Raw genomic sequence first — 20,806 nt, forward strand, 5'->3', positions numbered from 1 at the left:
TTCACCCATTTTTATAACCTGTCCTCTGAATACATTTGAGTTTATGATTCCTGACCTAGCCCAAGGCTCCTGTTTTTTAATTGTAGTAATCAAGGCCTAAAGACAAGTATTTTTCAAGATTACACAAATGGAAAACAAATGAGAGGTAGAACACCAATGAACTAACTTTGTGTTCAGCTGAGTATAATATGTACAGGTCCATAATATTTTTTCAATTTCAACCTTTATGAAAAGTAAGAGTTTTTTTTAATTCAATTAGATTCAAAACCTGTCTTGAACTACAGCTTATTAGTGAAATATTTATATTTCACTATAAATATATATATTTATAATAATGTATTTGATTATAAATATGCATATAAAATATAACATACATGGTGTTTTTACCTTCCTAAAATCTAAAAAGTGAAAATTTTGAAATAGATATAGATGCTTTAAGTAAAGGACTTTACACAAGTAGAGAGAGCTGTGGGAGCTCTCAATAAAAATACCATACAGTTTCTCTCAGCAGTGGGATCCATAACCTCTGTTAGGTCAAGTCCCTTTAAGAAGTCCCCAAGCTCACTCAGAATAGCTCACATCTGGTCCACAGAAATCCTTCAAGTATCCTTCACTTGGACTAACTCTGGAATTGCAGACTGGACCCTATGTAGCCACCTTATTTAACCACCTGGTAGAGAGTTTGGCTCTTTTGAAATTGTTTTTATCCAGGTGCATGCCAGATATAACCACATGGTGCTCCCCACATCTATATGCCAAGTGGTCAATATTTTCTTGAATCTCCTCCCTCTCCCACTGTGTTTGAGGGTGGGAAAAGGACCCTGCCCTTTCCCCAAAGGAGAAGATGTAATGTGCCTAGAACAGTGACAACTCTCTCCAAAGAATCCTTCCACTTTCCTACAATTCCAACTCTATTGTGCTCTCAAGACAGATAGTTCACCAAGAATTGAAAATAGTTATTTTAACATAACTCATCTAGTCTTGCTTTGAACATGGAGTTGTTGACACCTATTGTCTAGTGACACAATCCCATATGAGACACATATGTCATTTTAATATCTAATTACACAGAAATGTTTCTCCTCTTTCTTCCCCCCACACATACACATGCACACACATGTACACAGCACACACATGTAAATAATCTTATTTAGAAAAAAATCTTAGTTTTTATTTACTTTAAATTAAAATTTTTATCCTTATTTTAATAATGAAAAATATACACTATATAATAAGAGTAAATAGGAACTAAAGTTTATTGATATTTCTAAAATATAAGTGTATTTCAAGTTATGTTTTTGTTAGCTTGCTGGGCAATTAGTTTATTGATTCCTTCATTGACTCAAAAAATAGTGGTTTCTTTGTAAGGCACTGAGGGACATGTAACCTAATAAGATATTGTTTCTGTTCTCACTGATGTCATAATGTCATACAAATGCCTCTAATTACACTAACAAACAATTCGTACTATGAGAGCAACATGAATAATGCAGTGAGGGAGTACAGAGGAAGGGGAAAGCGGGGTGTGGCGGCGGTTGGGGGGGCTAGAGGAGCTGGGGAATAGGAGAGAGAATACTAGTAAAGGAGTGATATTTGAGTGAGGCTGTTCCAGGCAGGGAAGTTTGAGCTGGCAAAAGAGAAGTCTCTTCAAGTATGTTATGAGCAGATGTGCAAAGCCGTGAATGTGGTATGTCCAAAGGGAATTGGTACCCGCTACACATGTGCTGCGTGCTCCTCTATACCAAGCCCGAACTAGCTACATATGTTATTTTTCTTATTCCTCAATTTGCCTCTCAGAAAATTGAGTGTGTGATTAGTTCAAATTAAATTTTTCAAAACTTTAAGTATAATTTCAGTATCTTCTATATATCACACCTTCTGCTCATTTGTAGTTAACTTTTATTGGCTTAAGAAGTTAATTAAGTGTATGGTTTGAATACAAGGATATAATAACCTGGTGGAACTTTTAACTTGTTTTGTAAAATATGAAACTTCAATTTGGAAAGTTTTTTCATCACCATTAGATTATTTTCAGAAAGATAAAAATTGGAAAAGCTTACTGAGTACATTATGACATTAGGTGGCATACACAAAAGTAATTATTAGATACCAAGATCTCCCATAGACAGCAGATAGAAGTCATAAACTATAACCAAGCATTTATGTGGCACATAGTAGTTATACTTTCATTTCTTCTGTGAAGTATATTCAAAGGAAGAAGCAAGGATAAAGAAAACTTGGGCTCTGGAGGATATGTGGCTACGAAAATGGCTTCATATTTCTAGGAGAACCTTCTGGGACTGAACCAGTGTTCCAGTTGATAAATGGGGTACTTCTGAGGTAGGTTGGAAAGGCAGATATGATGTGTCACTGATAAATGGCCTCATGGACTGGGGATAGCAAATGCCTGAAACAGGGAAATTGTGGGTGCAGGGTAGAGGAGCAAATCGTCCCTAGAAGCATTTATTTCTCTCTTTTCCATGGCCAGGAGGAAGCAGCCCTTGCATTCATGCAGCTCCTGAGATTTAAAAAAAGGTGCACCACCAGGATCATACAAGAGTGTGGTTGATTTCATATCAATGGGCCAGGATCTTAGTGGAGGCTCTGTCCAGTGATTGGTAGCTTTTCAGAAGCAGTTGAGATCTGAAATCTTGAGTCCTTTGATAGCTCCCCCGAGAGAGAGACAGAAAAGGCAATAGAATGGGTAATTTTATCATTCGGTGTGTGTGTGTGTGTGTGTGTGTGTGTGTGTGTGTGGTACCTACTTTGTGCCAGACCATCATGGAGCACTCATTGTCATCATGATCCCAGTGAGCTATATATTTCAGTTTCTGATTAGAGATTCAGAGGTGAGAGAGATTGTGACAGTGAATATCAAATTATTAATCTTCTTTTATAACAATCACTTCTGGGTGATATATGCATTTCCCAGAAGTCAGAAGGAAAGTGCTATATGCCATTCGCTCAAAACACTTTTAAATTAAAAACTCAATATAACTGTTACTCTTCCTATGGAAACTTTGGTACTAAAATCGGTTAGTGAGATTCTTAGGAAGGGACAATGGGAGTTTTTCTTAAGTAGACAAATGAGTATAATTTTCCTTTCTAATTTCTCAAGAAGTAGAATTTTAAGGCATTCATAAAAGTCTTTAGACACATTCTTTATAACTTAGAAGTAAAAGAAAAAACTGATGCCATTAGGAAGGTGATTATTTTATCAGCAATTATATAAATTCTGCCCTTCTGAGGAGGATCAACATATTCATTCCAGACTGCTCTCTGAGGAAATCAAAAAAGATGCTCCCCACAGAGATAAGGAAAGATGTCAGACTCCGTGAAAGGTCCCTAGTACTAAAAAAATACACATTCACATTTTCCTCCCAGTGGTATATTGCATTTAACATGTTGTGACATTTTGAGTGGAGATGCGGAATAGTTTTCTTTCTTCTTGTTTTTTTGTTTGTTTGTTTTGTGTGTGTGTGTGTGTGTGTGTGTGTGTGTGTGTGTGTGTGTGTTGTTGTTGTTGTTGTTGTTTCTAGATAGCAACAAGTCTCCTTAAGGGAAACAAAGAAAATATGATTTATCATTCACAGAAACAACACCAATTATGAAAAATCAATGCAGATTTTTTTTTAAAGAAATTTGTCCTGACTTGTTTGGCTCAGTGGATAGAGCGTCGGCCTGTGGACTCAAGGGTCCCAGGTTCGATTCCGGTCAAGGGCATGTATCTTGGTTGCAGGCACATCCCCGGGAGGAGGTGTGCAGGAGGCAGCTGATCAATGTTTCTCTCTCATTGATGTTTCTAACTCTCTACCTCTCTCCCTTCCTCTTTGTAAAAAATCAACAAAGTATATTTTTTAAAAAATTGAATTCATTTTTTAAAAAAGAAATTTGAATTTCCTGGAGAAAAATGATAAAAGCACCACCTTTCCCAATTCTGGCTGTCAGGGCATGTGGGAGGTGAAGGCAGGAGAGACTCGTTTCACTTCCTGTGGTTGTGTCCTTGCTGGGACCATCATAGTTATTTGCCATCAGAAAGACCAGTTCTAGAAGGTAAGACTGGCTGAAACATAATTCCACTTAAAAACAAACAAACTTATGCCAAATTATTGATACAAATATCAGATTAATCTTCCTGAGTTGCTAGTTAGAAGCATAGGATTGGGAAGAACTCTAACCCAGACAGTTTACTAATGTAGAATTCCTTCCACCACATCCCTATCAGAAAGTAGTATGGAATCAATAGATATTCAACATAGTATTTGACACTTCTTTTGGTGGGGGTTAGGGGGACAGTGTTGAGTGACAAAAAGTTTTTCCTTATATCAAACTAAAGTGTTGTTTCATATAATGTGTTTCCTTTCATTTTGGTTTTGGAAACTCTTCCTGAGAATACTTAAAAATAGGACTCATGTAACCCTCAAATATTTCCTTCTTTAGGCTAACCTGTCATATTTGTTTAAATTTTCCTTGTTATGTTTGGCTGTTAGATCCTTCTTACCTTCCTGGTTGTTTTCTTCTGCTTAGTTCTTCTTCTTTAGTTTATCAGTATCTCATCTAAATCATTTGATTTCCCTTAATGTTCAAAAGAATGTCAGTTCTGTCATGATAAGATCCTCCTGTATGTACACATATGCATGCACATGTTTGTATATTTTATAATGACTTTAAATAGATATAAGATTAAATAGATACATAGTTACATAGAAGATATACACCTCCTTAACAGAAGTAGATGATATGGGTGCTTAATTGGCAAAAGAAGGAATAAGCAAAAAGCAAACATAGAAATATGTGAGGAGAGGAAGAACATTTAGGTTATAAATTTTAGGTTATAAAAAATTGGTTGATTTTTTCACCAACCAATGGTGACAATCTTGGCCAACTCATCCAAGATTGCCATGACTAAGTTTTTCTAGGTGCAAAGTGAAAAAGTTGGATGGTATATTCTTATGTCAAAGTCATAGGGGTAGGCTAACTGCTCTGAGAGGTATTATTTTAGAAATGTATTTAGGCCAGTTCATAATCCAATAATCTAAAGTGGAGTGGGAATAAACCATTCCAAGTTTTATAAAACTTCAAGCCCTGGCCATTATGGCTCAGTTGGTTGGGTATTGTTCCTATGCACCAAAGGGTTACTGGTTCGATACCCTGTCAGGGCACATGCCTGACTTGCAGGCTCAATCCCCAGTAGGAGGCATGCAGGAGGCAGCCTATTAATGTTACACTCTCACATAGATGTTTCTCTCTCTCTCCTTCTCCTTTCCTCTCTAAAAAATCAATAAAAATTCTTTTAAAACAATAAAACTTCAACATGTTTTTAATTGAAATTATATTTAAATGTAATTTGTATTAATAAATGCATTCAACCACTTAGCAAGTCAAGTCTAAATGTTTGGGTTTGCAATTTTGTTTACAAGAATTAGAACACTTCCTTTAAACATCAACACAGAGCTTTGCCAGTGGAATGCTGTTAGTATTTAGAACATCTGACCATCAGAGATCAAAGAATGAGTTAAAACACAAGATGAGCTCATTTGACATGAAAACTAATGCCCGCTGAGTAAGTTTAATTAAAGTGTAATGCCACTAAATATAAAAGGCTCTGATATTAAGGAAACAAAAAGCAAAATCAATAGACTAAGATAGCATTACAGTTTATTAAGTAGATGACTTAACACCTCCTCAGAAGCAACAGAATAAAAGCGCTGAATTAAAAACAATCATTCCAAAATGCCTCTGTATCTCATAGGGCCCAAATCACCCATGACCGTGACATTGTTATTCTATCATAAATTAATAGGTAGTGTCAAAACCTGTGTAATTGAAAATGAGTGGGAATGCCAAATGAGGATAGCAGCTTTGGATGCCAAAACATTTGTATCATCAGTCAATGCTGTTGGCTATGGGAAGAAAAAGGTTGACACTGTGTTCAAGATAATTGCTTCAATTGTTAATATCAACCTAATTAGAAATAAACAAGATCAAAGGAGGGCAATCATTAGATACAGAAAGACTGGGGTGCTGAGTGAAGAACGGTAAAAACCATGAGTGCACATCATTGCATAATCTATTTTTAAAATCTGATTAGCTAAAATATGCAAATTACAAAGAAGTCACAGCAAGCAATGAAGTCCAGAAACAATCTGGATAGCTGGGTCAGAAAAATATGAATGTTCACTCACCTTGGGAAGCAGCTTGCTATCAGAATGAGCAAGGACTTTACAGTCACCGGTTGTGAATCTTGACATTTCCACCTACCTTCTGGGTGACATTGAAAAAATTATCTCACCTCCATAAGGTACATTTTCCTCAATTTTATCTTGGACATAGTGGTAGCAGCTGTTCATAGGGTGGTTCAAATGAGATTACATATGTCAAAATAGTTTGTAATCTGTAAGATGACACTCAAATAATAGTTTATTACTATTTCTGTGAAAGTGTTTTACATGATTCTTTCAAACATTACCTTTGCCCAACCCAGGGGAAGTGTTAGTTAAAGGTATGGTCAGGTAGCCAAGACTGTAATCCTTCCAAATGGGAATGCAATCCCTACTTAGGTCTTTAGTCACTCTGCAGTATGCACATCAACTGTCAACTGTTTGCCTTCCTTAGACCCGGGGGTAGGGGGTGCCTCAGAGAATTAAAAATTACTTTTAATAATTCGATTATTACTGGACTTCTATGTTGATATAATAGAAAAATTAAGTAGCTGTTTCCCCCACAGTGTGGAGACAAAATCTTTAGGTCAGTTAATTCAATGTATTTAATTATTATCCCTGTACACAAGGACTAATATAGCAGAAAGGGAATTAGATGTCTTTGGAGTATTCTTTGTTTATACCTCACCACTAATGCCTGTGGTTTAACACATTTAGATCCCAAGAGTAAGTAACTGATAGATAGACTTTTTTCCAATATTTTAATTTAACTTTATTTTATTTTTCCATTACCTTTTATCCCCTCTATGCCCTCTTTTACCTCCACCCATCACCTTCTATCCCCGCAACCACCACACTGTTGTCCATGTCCATGAGTTCTCTCTCATTTTTTTCTTTTTTGTTCAATCCTTCCATCCCCAACCTCCCCACCCCCAGAGCTGTCTGATAGATACATTTTTTAAAGCATATTTTTATTTTATTTTCTTTCTAAACATAAATTTTGAAATGGCCAGATAAACTCTGTAGTGTTTTAAAATCTTACTTATATTTCTCCATTTTCTTTAAAAACATTTTCTTTATAAACAATAAGAATTTACTTATTCTGGTGGTGAATTCTAAGTTCATTTTATAGGAATAATTTCTTTGATATTCTAGTGTATTGAATTTTTTCATTAAGTGACTCTTTTTAATATTCTAAGAATGACAATAGCAGTCTACTCATGCAAATTACTGTTGTGAATTATTCCATATTATATGAAATTCTACTAAAGGTAATTTAGTCAATTATATTAATAGAAATAAATGATAAAGTCCTGCCAATAAAATGATCCAACAGATAATTCTGAAAGGACTAGACAGCATAAAAAATATATATCTAGCCTGGCCAGTATGGTTCAGGGTTTGAGTGTCGATCTATGAACCAGGAGGTTACAGTTTGATTCCGGGACAGGGCACATGCCCAGGTTACAGGCTTGATCCCCAGTAAGGGGCATGCAGGAGGCAGCCAATCAATGATTCTCTCTTATCATCGATATTTCTATCTCTCTCTCCCTCTCCCTTCCTCTCTGAAATCAATAAAAATATATTTTTAAAATATATATATATTTATATTAATCAATCACAGTATTACTTAACATTAATTGTTTAGAAACCATCTAGTAGAAAAAAGGAAATTGCAATTTAAAAACCAAATGGTATGTTTTGTAAATGGAAAATTTTCTCAAAAATTAAATATCACTTCACTTCTCCTAATTCTTTGGATTGAATTATTTATTAATGCAATCAATAAATATGTATAATTGCCTGGGTGTGTAATTAAATTGGAAATTTGGGAGGGAACACTTCTGCCTTTAGGTGACTAATCTACTAGTTGCAGAGGCATGACATAGATAGATGAAAATACCCATAAAAATCAAGTTTATCCATAATAATGTAATATTTTTGCACAGTGCTTAATATTTCTCAAAGCACTTTTGTGAATATAATTATTTTATTTGATCATTGTGGACAGTAATTATCAGTGGATAACTTTTCAATACCATAAAAGAAATGCCATGATTCAGAAAAGAATTTATTGGCAAATAAATGATATTGGCAAACTGTGCTCTGAGTTGAAGGAAGGAACAAAAATGATAGTAGCTATCAAGGAATGGGGAATTAAGTTGAGCCAGCTGGTTTGTGGGAAAACAAATTCATGTTTAGATAGTGACATGGAGGTGACAATGGTGGCCTTAAAACATACAGTAGAAAACATCTAGCAGGTGATAATATGCATTCATAAGATAGAAAGATGAGCAAAGGGGAAAGAACATGAGTAGGCAACTCACAAAGAAGAAACTCAAATAGTTCCAAGGGATGAGGGAAGAGATTTAGGAGACTAATGAAAATATAGACATAAAACAGGAAATAAGTTAGAGTTAGGAATGTAGATTTTTAAAAGTCATCCACATAGGAGGGACATTTATATAAATCACCACAAAACAGTCTGTATTGATGACAGTTGAAATCATAAGTTACAGAAGACATTACAACAGTAGCTATTGCACTGGTAAATTATAATGGCCATTATAAATAGCCCAATAATAATGTAGCAATGGTAATTTTGCCAATATATTAATAAGCTGGATAATTGAGTGAAAGCTGGGGGGAAGGAGTCCATTGCAAGAGTAATAGAGTAGAAATGCAGTAATGTATTTAAAAATTGCAGCTATGGAAGAATCCATAAAACTTAAAGGGCAGTACCATTTTGCCACCAAATTTTGAAGCTAAAACCATGTCAATATTGGATGAGAATCACCCTACTGAGGTTTGTTATGCTGTGAAGAAGCCTGAAGGTAAATATTCCTCAAAAGAGTTAAAAAAATTAGAACTTTGGAGGACAATCATAGACAAGACCATTAAAGCATCTTCCCATTATTCTGTGCTCAGAGGTAGCTGCTATGAATAAATAAACTCTTCCTTAAACCCCACCTTAGCAGGAAGATGCATGGTTGGTTGGAGAATATCTGTAAAGAATTCTTATTTATTAATATATCTGTGCTACATTTAAATTCCAAATCTGTTATAAAATTAGCTTCTTTTTAAAACAAATTGATTTATTTTAGAGACAGAGAAACATCCATGTGTTGTTCCACTTGTTTATGCATTCACTGGTTGCTTCTTGTATGTCCCCTGACTGGGGATTGAACCCACAACCTTGGTGTGTCCAGCCTATGCTTTAACCAACTGAGCTACCAGGCATAGACAAGTCAGGCCTTTTTCTTATTATTTAAAAAAAATACTTGGAGCTATAAAATTGCATGAATTCTTCAGGAGAGATAAAGGAGAGTCAAAATTTAAGTTTGTAAAAAAATGGGAGAAAGAGGTGGAAGTGAAGGAAACAAGGAAAAAATTAAATCAGCATTAAAGAGAAGAATTGTAGCAAAAACAAACAAACAAACAAACAAAAAAAAAACAACAACAAAAGCAAGAGCTTCAAAAGGTTTTTGCAAACAGGAAACACATGAGTGCAGAGTGGCCAAACAGAAAGAGACAGATGTGACCAGGCATACCTACCAGTCACCTCAGATGGAAATGGCTGACTAACCTGAGTCAGTATTTCTTACTTTTTCCACTTTTAATATATTTCCATTTCTGAAACTGTTGGGATATATGAAATATACTTAAAACGTGTCAACTGTTGTTATGATCTCTATGTTTCCAGAATTAGCTTTGTCTCACAAAATCGGGCAAGACAAATTCTCAATTATTTATAGAACTTAGCACTGAGGAAAGGTACATTGAAGGGTATATAGTAGAGTGTCATTGTTCCTAAGAAAATTGATGAAGCTCATTTCCAGGACTGTATGAACTTTTATTTGGATGTTCTTTAGATTATTTCACCCTGTAAAAATAACTGTTCAAAACAAGGATATTGGCATGACAATTTGCTCTGATTACCAGTCTAAAAACTGAATTCAGAGTAGGAGAAGGAGCCTACTGTTAAAATCTCTAATTACTTTAAATACTACATTGACAAAGGCCATTCATAATTGCATTTAGAATTCATGCCATGCTTAAATCTCTCCAAAAATATTTTATTCACTATACTAGTGTTGTAGAAATTCTAATGTTCAGCAAACAGTTTTATATTTGTCCTTTAATGTTTTAAAATGTGTTCATTGAATGCTGTATGAAAAAAAGGACATAAAAACTACATATAAACATTATATGCTAAAATTATATAACTTTTTACTGAGAAATCCAGGTTCTATGTGAACCTTCTTCCTGTGGCAGGTTTTATGTTGTTGTTTTACCAGCTTTGCAAATCACACCAGGGCTGAAGAGCATGATGTCTATCTATTGAGTAAATTTATTTTTTTGTTGAAGAAACCAAATCTACTTAAAAGACAAAGGAAAGAACTTGCATTTCAGTTGTTTTTCAAATTTTAGAGGACTATTCACAATTTTAGTCATACCTTTATTATAATTGCTAATCATGATTTTAAGAGAGGAACCTATGTATGGATTTAGGACGATCAGTACACATCATTTAGAATTTTGGGGGGAAAGCACAGCATTTTCTCAACAATCTCTTCATTTCTAGGTAGAGAATAGTCTGCTACAATGAAATGAAAAAATTTTCTCTATATCCATCCTCCTGGGTTCATTAAAATTTATGCTGTGTAAACTTAATGTGATGGGTAAAACATGTACTTTCGACAAATGAGTAGTTTTTGCTATTAAAAACATCGTAAATTTTATTAGAGAATAGCAGCAAGTTTGTTAAGGAAAGGGTGTATTTGTAAAAGCTAAGTATTATCAGAGGAAGAATGGCAAAATAAAAATCTCCAGTTCCTCACCAAGTCTGTAGTATTGAGTTATAAAATAACAAGACTCTAAAGTGCTTTGAAAATCTAATCATTTGGTAGAATCCTTGGGGAAACTCATATATATATACTTTTTTTCATTTCTTTGGCTCAATTTCTTTTGAACTGGAAAAGTTGCTAGGCATACTTGTTTGTTTGTTTGTTTGTTTTTGCTGAGAATTAAGTGAATTATAGTATAGAGGGGCCCAGTTCCTTTCATGCACCTTGAAAGGAACTGTGGGCCATGCGGGGCAGGTCTCGGCCCATCCTCCGCGCCCCCACCCGACCCCTCCCACCATGACCCCTGGTCCCCTGTCTGCCGGCAGCCCTGCTCCTGCTGCCGCAGCTCTCACACACTGACAGCGCCGGCCGCACTTGGACCCACTGACAGTGCAGAGCGATTGGGGCAGGCGCCAGCAGCAGGTACAAACAGGACCAGCACCGTCAGTGGGTGCGAGTGGTGGCTGCTGCCCCAATCTCCCCTCAGGAGTAGGGGGAGGTGGAGAAGCCCTCAGGGGCAATCGAGGCCGGCAGCTGCCACTCACACCCACTGACAGCACCCAGCGATCAGACCGACGCTGGGCACCTGCAGCGGGTGTGAGCAGCAGCTCTGGTGCCGGCTGTGGCTGTGAGCAGCAGCAAATGTGAGCGCCCGGCAGGACTGCGGCATGTGAGAGCAAAGAATTTTCAGTAACCACCAGAGGCTCGCCCAGATGACAGCGACCAGCACTCCACCTTGGTTTGGAGCCCCTGCTCATCTGCTCCACCATCCCGCCACAGCTGATGCCCACCATGTTCGGGTGCCCCCTGGTGGTCAGTGCACATCATAGCAACCAGTTGTTTGGTTGTTCCGCTGTTCAGTCTATTTGCATATTAGGCTTTTATGTATATAGATAAGGTATTGAGAATAGTGCCTGGCCCATACTTAAATTTGTATTGGTGTTTATTATTGTCTGTATAACATTCTTCAGGGAATGGACTTTATTTTACACTAGAGGCCCAGTGCACGAATTCATGCACGGGTGGGATCCGGCCAGCCCACCCCGATTAATGCTGATTGGGCCAGGCGGGCTGGGGGGGGGAAGGGTTTCGGGTGGTTGACTGGCCAGTCCCACCCCCTGGTCGAACTCCTGGTTGGACTCCCAGTCAAGGGGACAATTTGCATATTAGCCTTTTATTATATAAAATATCACTGTGTTCCTGAATCTAGAACAGTACTTCATACTGAACTGCATGAATTGGACCCAGAGAAATTCATGCTTCCCTTGTATTGCTTAATTCACAGGAGTCGTATTGTTGGGTCAAAAACTCAAAATGGTAATCATTTAACTAAAGGTATTAGAGAGGACTCTTTCACTTAACTTAATTGTCCAGGAAATTGTTCAAGTCACTTAGCAGGCCCAAGAGTCAGTTTACTTGCCTGTAAAGTGAGTTGGTTGGATTAGTTAATCTGTAATGTCTCTCTCAACTCTACATTTGCTTTGAGGTGTAAATAGCATTTTCGGAGATATATTTTTAGTGAGGACTGAGGACATACTAGAAATTTTCTTTATAAAGAGGCCTCAGACTGCAAGGACATGTACTTATCTACCATCCCAATTTTTCTGTGAACTTAACATTTCCTGTAGAGTGTTACTTCACCTTTAGGCCTTGAGGTACAGAGACCTCCTTCTTTGATGTCAGAAAAGTCCAGGGTACTGCACGGGGAGGTGGCTAACTTTACAGTGGCAGAAGTTCACTGTCACTTCTGTGTGTTTAGGTCTCTGTGGCCTTTTGATTCACCTTTAGTGGCTCTGAATTTCCTGTGAGCATTAACGGGCTTTAGAAAGATATTGGTGTCATAGCCAAGGTGGTCTTAAGGATAACAACAAGCTGATGGGTTCCAAGAAGTACAGTCACTCCCTAAATTCTTGGCACACTGGTGATTTCAGTTAAAGAAGATTCCATTTTCCATCATGATCCAGCATAATGCGTCTGTCTGAGAGCTTCCGTGAGGTTGTGAAAAAGGCAACAACTGAGAATTCTGAGGAGATAAAAAGGAAAATAAATGTGTTAGATCCCCTTAAAATTTTTATATCCATTGAAAACCCCTAAGCAAAAAAAGTATATGTATAAATTAAACTCTATCTACATAATTGTACATGAATGCTTTTCTATCCCAAATTTGTTTTAATAATAAATTGAATAAAGGTAGCTTGTTAGCTAAGAGAAAGGGTCAGCAAACTCTAGCCTATGGGTCGGAGACAGTCTGTGGCATGTTTTGGTAAATAAAGCTTCATTGAAACACAATCATGATTGTCTATGGCTGTTTTTGCATTCAAAGGTGGCATGGGTGGTTGTGATAGATACTGTAGAGCCCAGGAAACGTAAAACTTTTACTCCGGGTCCCTTTATAGAACAAGTTCGCTGATTCCCTAGGCTTTTGTGTTTTGACATGAAGCTGAGGACTTAGTGTTACATCCAGAATTAGACACAGAATCCCAGGGAACCTTATCTCCTCCAAGGCTGTTAAAAAATTAGCTAGCATTATTTTTAACCACTAGGAAAAGAAACCCTAACTTTCTCTATTTTAATTCTAATTCGTAAATAAAATACAGCCAAATCCTTTTCAGAACAAATAGTACATCACTTAAAATATGAAAGGTTTAGGTGAAATCGGACCCTGAAAAACAGGGATGATAGCACAGTATTTTAAAGTATTATTTGACTACTTTTGTATAATATTTCTTTTTACTCCATATTTATTTTCCTCCACTCAGTCTACCAGGGCAAATTAGATAATCAAATGTATCATATTTATTCTTCAACCTTCTAAACAAGTTTCAATCCTCCTTTGTTTTCTATCATAAAGGCATCATTTTCACCCCAATAAAGGCAGAAACCTCAGCTTCAGTCTTGTTCACTCTCCTCCTCCCTTATCTTCTCACACTTTACAGTGTAATTCCCTTTCAATTCTGTCTGTTGGTTTCCCTCAAATCGGTTTTCTTCGCCCTTCCACTGTCTTTGCTCTGGTTAGCTTTAAGGAATTATTGCAATATGTTAACTTAAATAGTGCCTCTATTCCAGGTTAAGCACATGCTAAATTATCTTCTCCTAAGCTGCCCAGTTCTTCTTTCCAAAGCTTAGATCTAATCATTTCCATCTATTTCAAAATTTCAATAGTTTCTCTTTGGTGAGAGAATAAAAGTCATGCTCTTTAGTGTGATATTTCAGGACTTAAATAATTGGATCTGTGGCTGAAATGTTCTTTCCTTCCTCTTCAGCTTATTAACTTCTTATTTAAAGATGTAGGTCAGACATCAGGTTTCGCGGGGAATGTTTCCTAGCCCCGTGTCCTCCTCCAGACCTAGGTTAGGTTCCCAATTTCCATAACACTAACACGCTGCATGGCGCTGGTGATGCAACCCATTGAGGTGGGAGCACTCATAGCTCCCTTGTGGAGCAACAGCAGGAGACAAGCACTCTCAGCAACAGAAGGTTTTTCATCTCATGCAGAGTCCAGTGTCAGCCCTAGCAGCCAACAGGAGCAATGCATACATAGAGTAGAACATGTCCTCTGGACTCCACAGCTGTTCAGAGAAAAAGGCAGGGGTGATCCACCTGAAGTTACTCAGAGAGGACATGCCAGAGACCTAAATTTGAGTTTTGATGCTAATATGGTATCATTTGTACCTGCAAGTTGGGGGGACCTGAGGGCATTTAGATTGCATTTATGTATCACACTTCATCCTATGTCTGATAATTACTTAAAGAAATTTAAATTATCCATCTTACCTCCCAGCAATCCGTTCTTTTCTCCCTCTGCTCCTGCCATTCATGAAAAGCACACTGAGTTATTTTTCACATGCATACACATTCAATGCTCTTGAGCTGTTGTTCCTATTTTAACTCTCCATGGATTACTTGGTGTCAGTTTTTAACCTCTGTAAAATCTTAATTCTTCTACCAGGCTTAACTAGCTCAAATGCCATCTGTTCTTTTATTTTTCCAAGGAAATGGACTACCCCTATGCATTGATTATCCCTTAATCTTTCCCTCTATCATATTAATGATCATGTGGTATTTGAAATCTTCCTAGCTCTCTTCTTGCTGTATGATGATGTGTTACTTGTCTTTTATTACCCCAGTGGCTGGCAAGTGCTTGATATATAGTAGAAGCTCAATAAATATATTTTTATGTTATTGAACTGAACTCTGACACAAAGTGTGAGTTTTAAATAGCTCTCAAAGTGCTTTTATGGGTAATGACACTTTGCCCACTTAAAGTTGTTGCTTTGAAAGAAAACAAACTGGGAGGAAGAGATTGTAAATTCACTCTAGTTTTTCAAAATATTCTTCTCAATTACTTTTCACACCTTTTCTGTACATTATCATTTAGATGAGTCTCTATATAGCAACCCTGACAAGTGGTTTTGAGTCACTCACATTAAATGGGTGTTTTCATTTGTTCATGGAGAAGTACTTAGATTTGGCTTATTACTGACAGTCCATTCAAAGCTATTGAAACACTTTTCAGTTTTATATCCTAGTAAATTATCCTCCTTTCAGAAATATTTATTACAAGTTCCAATATTTATTACAAGTGCATGCTATATATGGTTTGTTTGATCTTTTTATAAGCTGTTGCTTACAGTGGAAAATGATGTTTCTGATATTTAATTAATTTTATATCCCTAATACAAAGAATAGTCTCACAGGCCCCACAAGAAATAAACTGAGCATGATCTTACAACCCTCTCTCTAGGGACTGATGACACAGAATTTTACCTGCTATCTAAAGCCACCTTGTTCTTCTAATGATTTATTACTTGTGTGGTATGTCTCCATGTAAAGGGTGAGATGAGCAGCCACAAATGATTACCAAATGAAATGCAATGCAGACTGAAAGGTTAGTGCTGAATTCTCTTGCTTTCTTATATCCCCAAGGCTGATCTTTGACATTTATTCAGTTGCCTTTTTAAATCTGAGTCTTTATTTGTACATTTTCAGTTCTCAGGGAATAAATTCACATGAATTTGTCATAAACGAGTCTTTTTGAAGCTTCTGTTAGCAGTTAGAACAGTGGTTCTCAACCTTCCTAATGCCACGACCCTTTAATACAGTTCCTCATGCTGTGGTGACCCCCAATTTCATTGTTACAAATTGAACATAATTAAAGCATAGAGATTAATCACAAAAACAATATGTAATTATATATGTGTTTTCCGATGGTCTTAGGCGACCCCTGTGAAAGGGTCATTCGACCCCCAAAGGGTCGCGACTCACAGGTTGAGAACCGCTGAGTTAGAAGCAACTGGACCCATAGCCAGCTAGAATATGATCAGTCATTTTATTCCTGTTGGCATTGAAGATTGGCTTTGGCTTTGAAGCTTTTAGCTGCCATTATCACAGTTAAAATAGATGTGGATTGAGTTGAGTTTTTTAAATGGGGAATTCCTCCATTCATGTTACCATTCATTCATTTAGCACATATATAATATAGTATGATATAAATGCCAAATATAAATATTACGGGATTAAGATTTTAAAACTATCAATTTGAATGGTTGGTAGAGGGGAAGTTTTATTTAAGACTAAATCTTAATTAACCAATTTAGTTTATTCAAAAATGAAATAATTCAATACTTGTGCCATCTACTTTTCTAGTCCATAGACAGTTACACATGAGTAAAGCATGCCCTTGCCTTTATATGCTGCTTTAATGTATTTTAAGCCACAACATTCATTTATTCATTTTTTTATTTAAGCTGCATGAATATTAAGATACTAGAGACCCGATGCACAAAATTCATGCAAGGGGCTCGGCCCTCGCAGCCCCGGCTGCCTCGCCGCCCCATGACCCCGCCCCCCACCCCCCACCCACTTGTCGTTATGAAAGATTGTTTAGCCGTCCAGTCTAATTAGCATATTAGCTCTTTATTATATAGGATTATTGTCCCTCTATATAAACTGAAGTGTATTTTCCATTGTCAATGCACTGTAGAAAGAAGCAATGCTTTCTTTATATGTGTTTCCAAAGAGTTGTTTAGAAAGTTTAATATTTTAGATTAAATTATACATGCTTTCAGGAAGGAAATTTGTCTTCACTGCTGACCAAGGCTGAGTAACCATTCTCAGAGTTAATGGGTGTTTTTGTCCGATATAAATACTGAGATGGAGAATACCATTTTAATAGGAATATCAGGATTATAAATAATTTATTGGAAAGTTAATGAAGGCAATTCCATAAAAACAACCATTTAATTTTGTAAACTTCAGCTGTATATGGGATGTATTATTTATAAAAAGAGAACTTAGGAGAGGGCATATTAGTTTGACATGAAAACAAAGCATCCTAAAATGCAGAATACTTATTTTTCTAGTCTGATTCTTGAGGTTATAAAATGAGTGCAGATAAGCTTTGTAGAACCCAGAGGAATCAGAGACAAAACATTGTGCGAAGTTTGATTAGAAGATGAAAACTAAACAGGTTAATTAGAATAAATTAAGATAAATGCTATGATTATCTATATAGTTGCTATATTATACATAATGCTATTTCATAAATTGCCCTGACATTTCAAGCTTGGGTATTGGGAAAGAAGTAAAATTATTGACAGGAGTGAAGAAATAAATTTGGATAGAAGATAATAAACTTGGTTTTTAAATGTATTTCATTTGAGGTGATGGTGAACTATCCAAGTAGTGATACCATGGAGAAAGTATGAGTAAGAACAAATACAAATTTGAAAATAAGGAGAGGAGCTTTCCTCCCCTCCTTTTTCTCAGAACATTTTCCTCAGAAAACTTGTAAGCACCTTCTTATCTGCTCACATGTATACATTTTGAAGACAAGATAAGCCTTTCGTCAGCTTACTGACCCAAGAATGCCCTTCTCTGGAAGCTGTAAGCTTTTGAAATGCAAACATTGAGGGAGACAGCACTCTTCTCTCCCAGTTTCCATTGGGAGGGTAGGAGACTTACTTGGAGCTAGGTGCTTACTGCCTTGCTCCATGTTGTAAAAATACCTCCTGTCACAAAGGTATGTGAGCCTTGTTTTTTTTTTCTGGATAAAGTTAATTTAGCTGACACAGATGGTCACCCCAATTGCCAAGTAAAATTAGAAATCATTTTGTGTGACCAATGATACTTCAAGTCCTCTTACTTGAGGATTAGTTATTGTGGTTTTGTTTTAAAAAAGAACAAAAACACATGTATATAATGGGTTGTATCTACTCGGCCATATATAAGGGTAAGATATATTTTTGTCTTTGCAATCTTTTAGCAGATCGCCTGTAATGCGTTTCACATTCTGGTTTAATGTTTATTCAGTTAGAAAATTGTTTCTTTCTCTTCTACTTTGTGGAGAGAGTTTCTGTGTTGGGAGATTTTTTTTAAAAATATATTTTATTAATTATTTACAGAGAGGAAGGGAGAGGGATAGAGAGTTAGAAACATCGATGAGAGAGAAACATCGATCAGCTGCCTCCTGCACACTCCCCACCGGGGATGTGCCTGCAACCAAGTTACATGCCCCTGACTGGAATCGAACTTGGGACCCCTGAGTCCGCAGGCCAATGCTTTATCCACTGAGCCAAACCAGTCAGGGCTGGGAGATATTTTTTAACATATTTCTCCAATGCATGATATTGTAGACAAAGGATTGAAAATGGACACTTAAAAGTCATCATCATAGAGACAATTGAAAATGATGACAATAAGAAGAGATAAAATGAGACTAAGAAAAGATAAAATAAGGACAGTTGGGGGGTCAGGGTCTAAATTTCAAATAGCACCAGGATGCAGGCTTGGAAGAAGTGGAGTGAACACTGGGACCAGAAACCTTATTCTGTGAAATAGTAGTAGAGCCATTCTCATGCTACCATAGAAGATGAGGAAGGAGGGAAACATTTTATAAAATGAATGTTTAGTGTCCTAAGTCCCCCATAACAAGGACTCTTGTCTGTCTCTCCAACCTCTCCTTGCCTCTCAACATTCAACTCCTATGGTTACAATACAGTGAGAATCTCTCTGTTTGCTCTTGTTCATTTTAATCTGTGATGATTTCCTGTCTGGAATCCCCTTATCCTTGTCTTTCATCAAGAGATGCTCACCATACTCCTTAAGGCTAAGCTTGGCTTTTCTTCCTCAAGGAGGCCTGCCCTCCTAACTACTGTTCCCCCAAGTGGTCCTGTAATACCGTAAGCATCTTTTCTTTATAATCTATAATAATAAAAGTGTAATATGCTAATTAGACCAGATGTCCTTCTGAATGAAGCTGCAGTGGCAGGGGCCGAGCCCCTTGCATGGAATTCGTGCATCAGGACTCTAGTATTTTTATAATGACCTATTTTTGTGAATGAATTTATTAATATTATATGCTCCTTGGCATGATGGATGGGGGAGAGTAATGATGCTTACCTGTGCATTTGCAGTAACACAGGGACTAACATATGAAAATGCTTTTGTAAGTGTCAGAAGGGCTCAAGAGAATGAGAGTTACTTTGCAGAATGATTTAGTCTAAATCTGTACTGTTCAATATGGTATCAACTGTCCACCAGTGACCGGAAATGTGACTAGTCCAAATTGAGATGTTCTGTGTCAAATACACAACAAATTACTGCATCTAAAAATTGTAAAATATCCCACAAGTCGTTTTTGTATTGACCACATATTGACCAATAGAACATAATAAGTGATATTTTGAAGATATTGGGTTAAATAAAATAGAGTATTAAAATTTCTATTTTTCACTTTTGAAATGTATACACTAGAAATTATAAAATTATATATGTGGCTTATATATTTCTATTGAACAACATTTGTGTAAATGAAAGAATTGTTAATAATATGTCCAAATATTAAATCACTAAAATCAATATGCTTAAGATCTGGAAAAGTCTAAGATGTTTTCTGATATATATAATTCTATAGATAGTGTTTCCTGGGTCAAAACCCTGGGTTTCATCCGATTTTTTAGGATGATAAGTCTGGAAAACATCTTCCCCCATTTGCTCCTGAGTCTATGGCTCTGTGGTTTGCATCCTCAGCACTTCACTAAATCTACCCTCTCCAAAACATCAATGGCTCCAATGGTCATATCCAACTACTTCCTTCCATTTGTACCCAAATTTCAGAGCAACCAACACATTTGAACACTCATTCTATGAGAAACCATTTCTTCCTTTGTTGTCCACAAAACAATTTTCACCAAGTTCCTCTTTCACTGTACCTGTGGACTTCTCAGATGATACTGTCTGTTCTAGCCTTGCAGCCTTTTAACTAGGGGATTCCCTGGGGATTTTTTTTCTTACATTCACAATATATCCTTTAGAAGTGATCTCTCGTCTCCTCCTATGGATTAGTTAGTAGTATTCACCTGCAAAAGAGAAAAACACACACAAAAGAATCTACAGGGTTTTGATTAAATAGGGATTTACTTCTTCCCTTGCAGCAAGAATCAATCAGATGGGTAGGACTGATGTTTAGAGATTCAAGATGTCAAGGAAAATGTCTGTGTTCTCTAATGTCGGGCATTATGGCTAGTTCAGTTAGGCTATACTTTACATAGTCCAGACTAGAAAACAAACAAGCAAAAGTGGAAAAGAGGGCAGAGCCTTAACCATGAGAGCAAAAAGCTTTGCCACAAGTCCCCATTAAATATTGCCTTTGGTCTCATTGGTTGTAATTGTGTTACTGGTCAGAGGTATTTGTGAGGGAGTCTAGGAAAGTGGCATTGGAAAAAGGGTGTAAAAATGGGTATTGACTGAATCAACATACAATATATCCTTAAGACTAATGGAATTGGCACCTGCTAT

The sequence above is a fragment of the Myotis lucifugus genome, unplaced genomic scaffold (assembly GCF_000147115.1).
Source record: "Myotis lucifugus unplaced genomic scaffold, Myoluc2.0 scaffold_80, whole genome shotgun sequence".
NCBI classification, from domain to species: Eukaryota; Metazoa; Chordata; class Mammalia; order Chiroptera; family Vespertilionidae; genus Myotis; species Myotis lucifugus.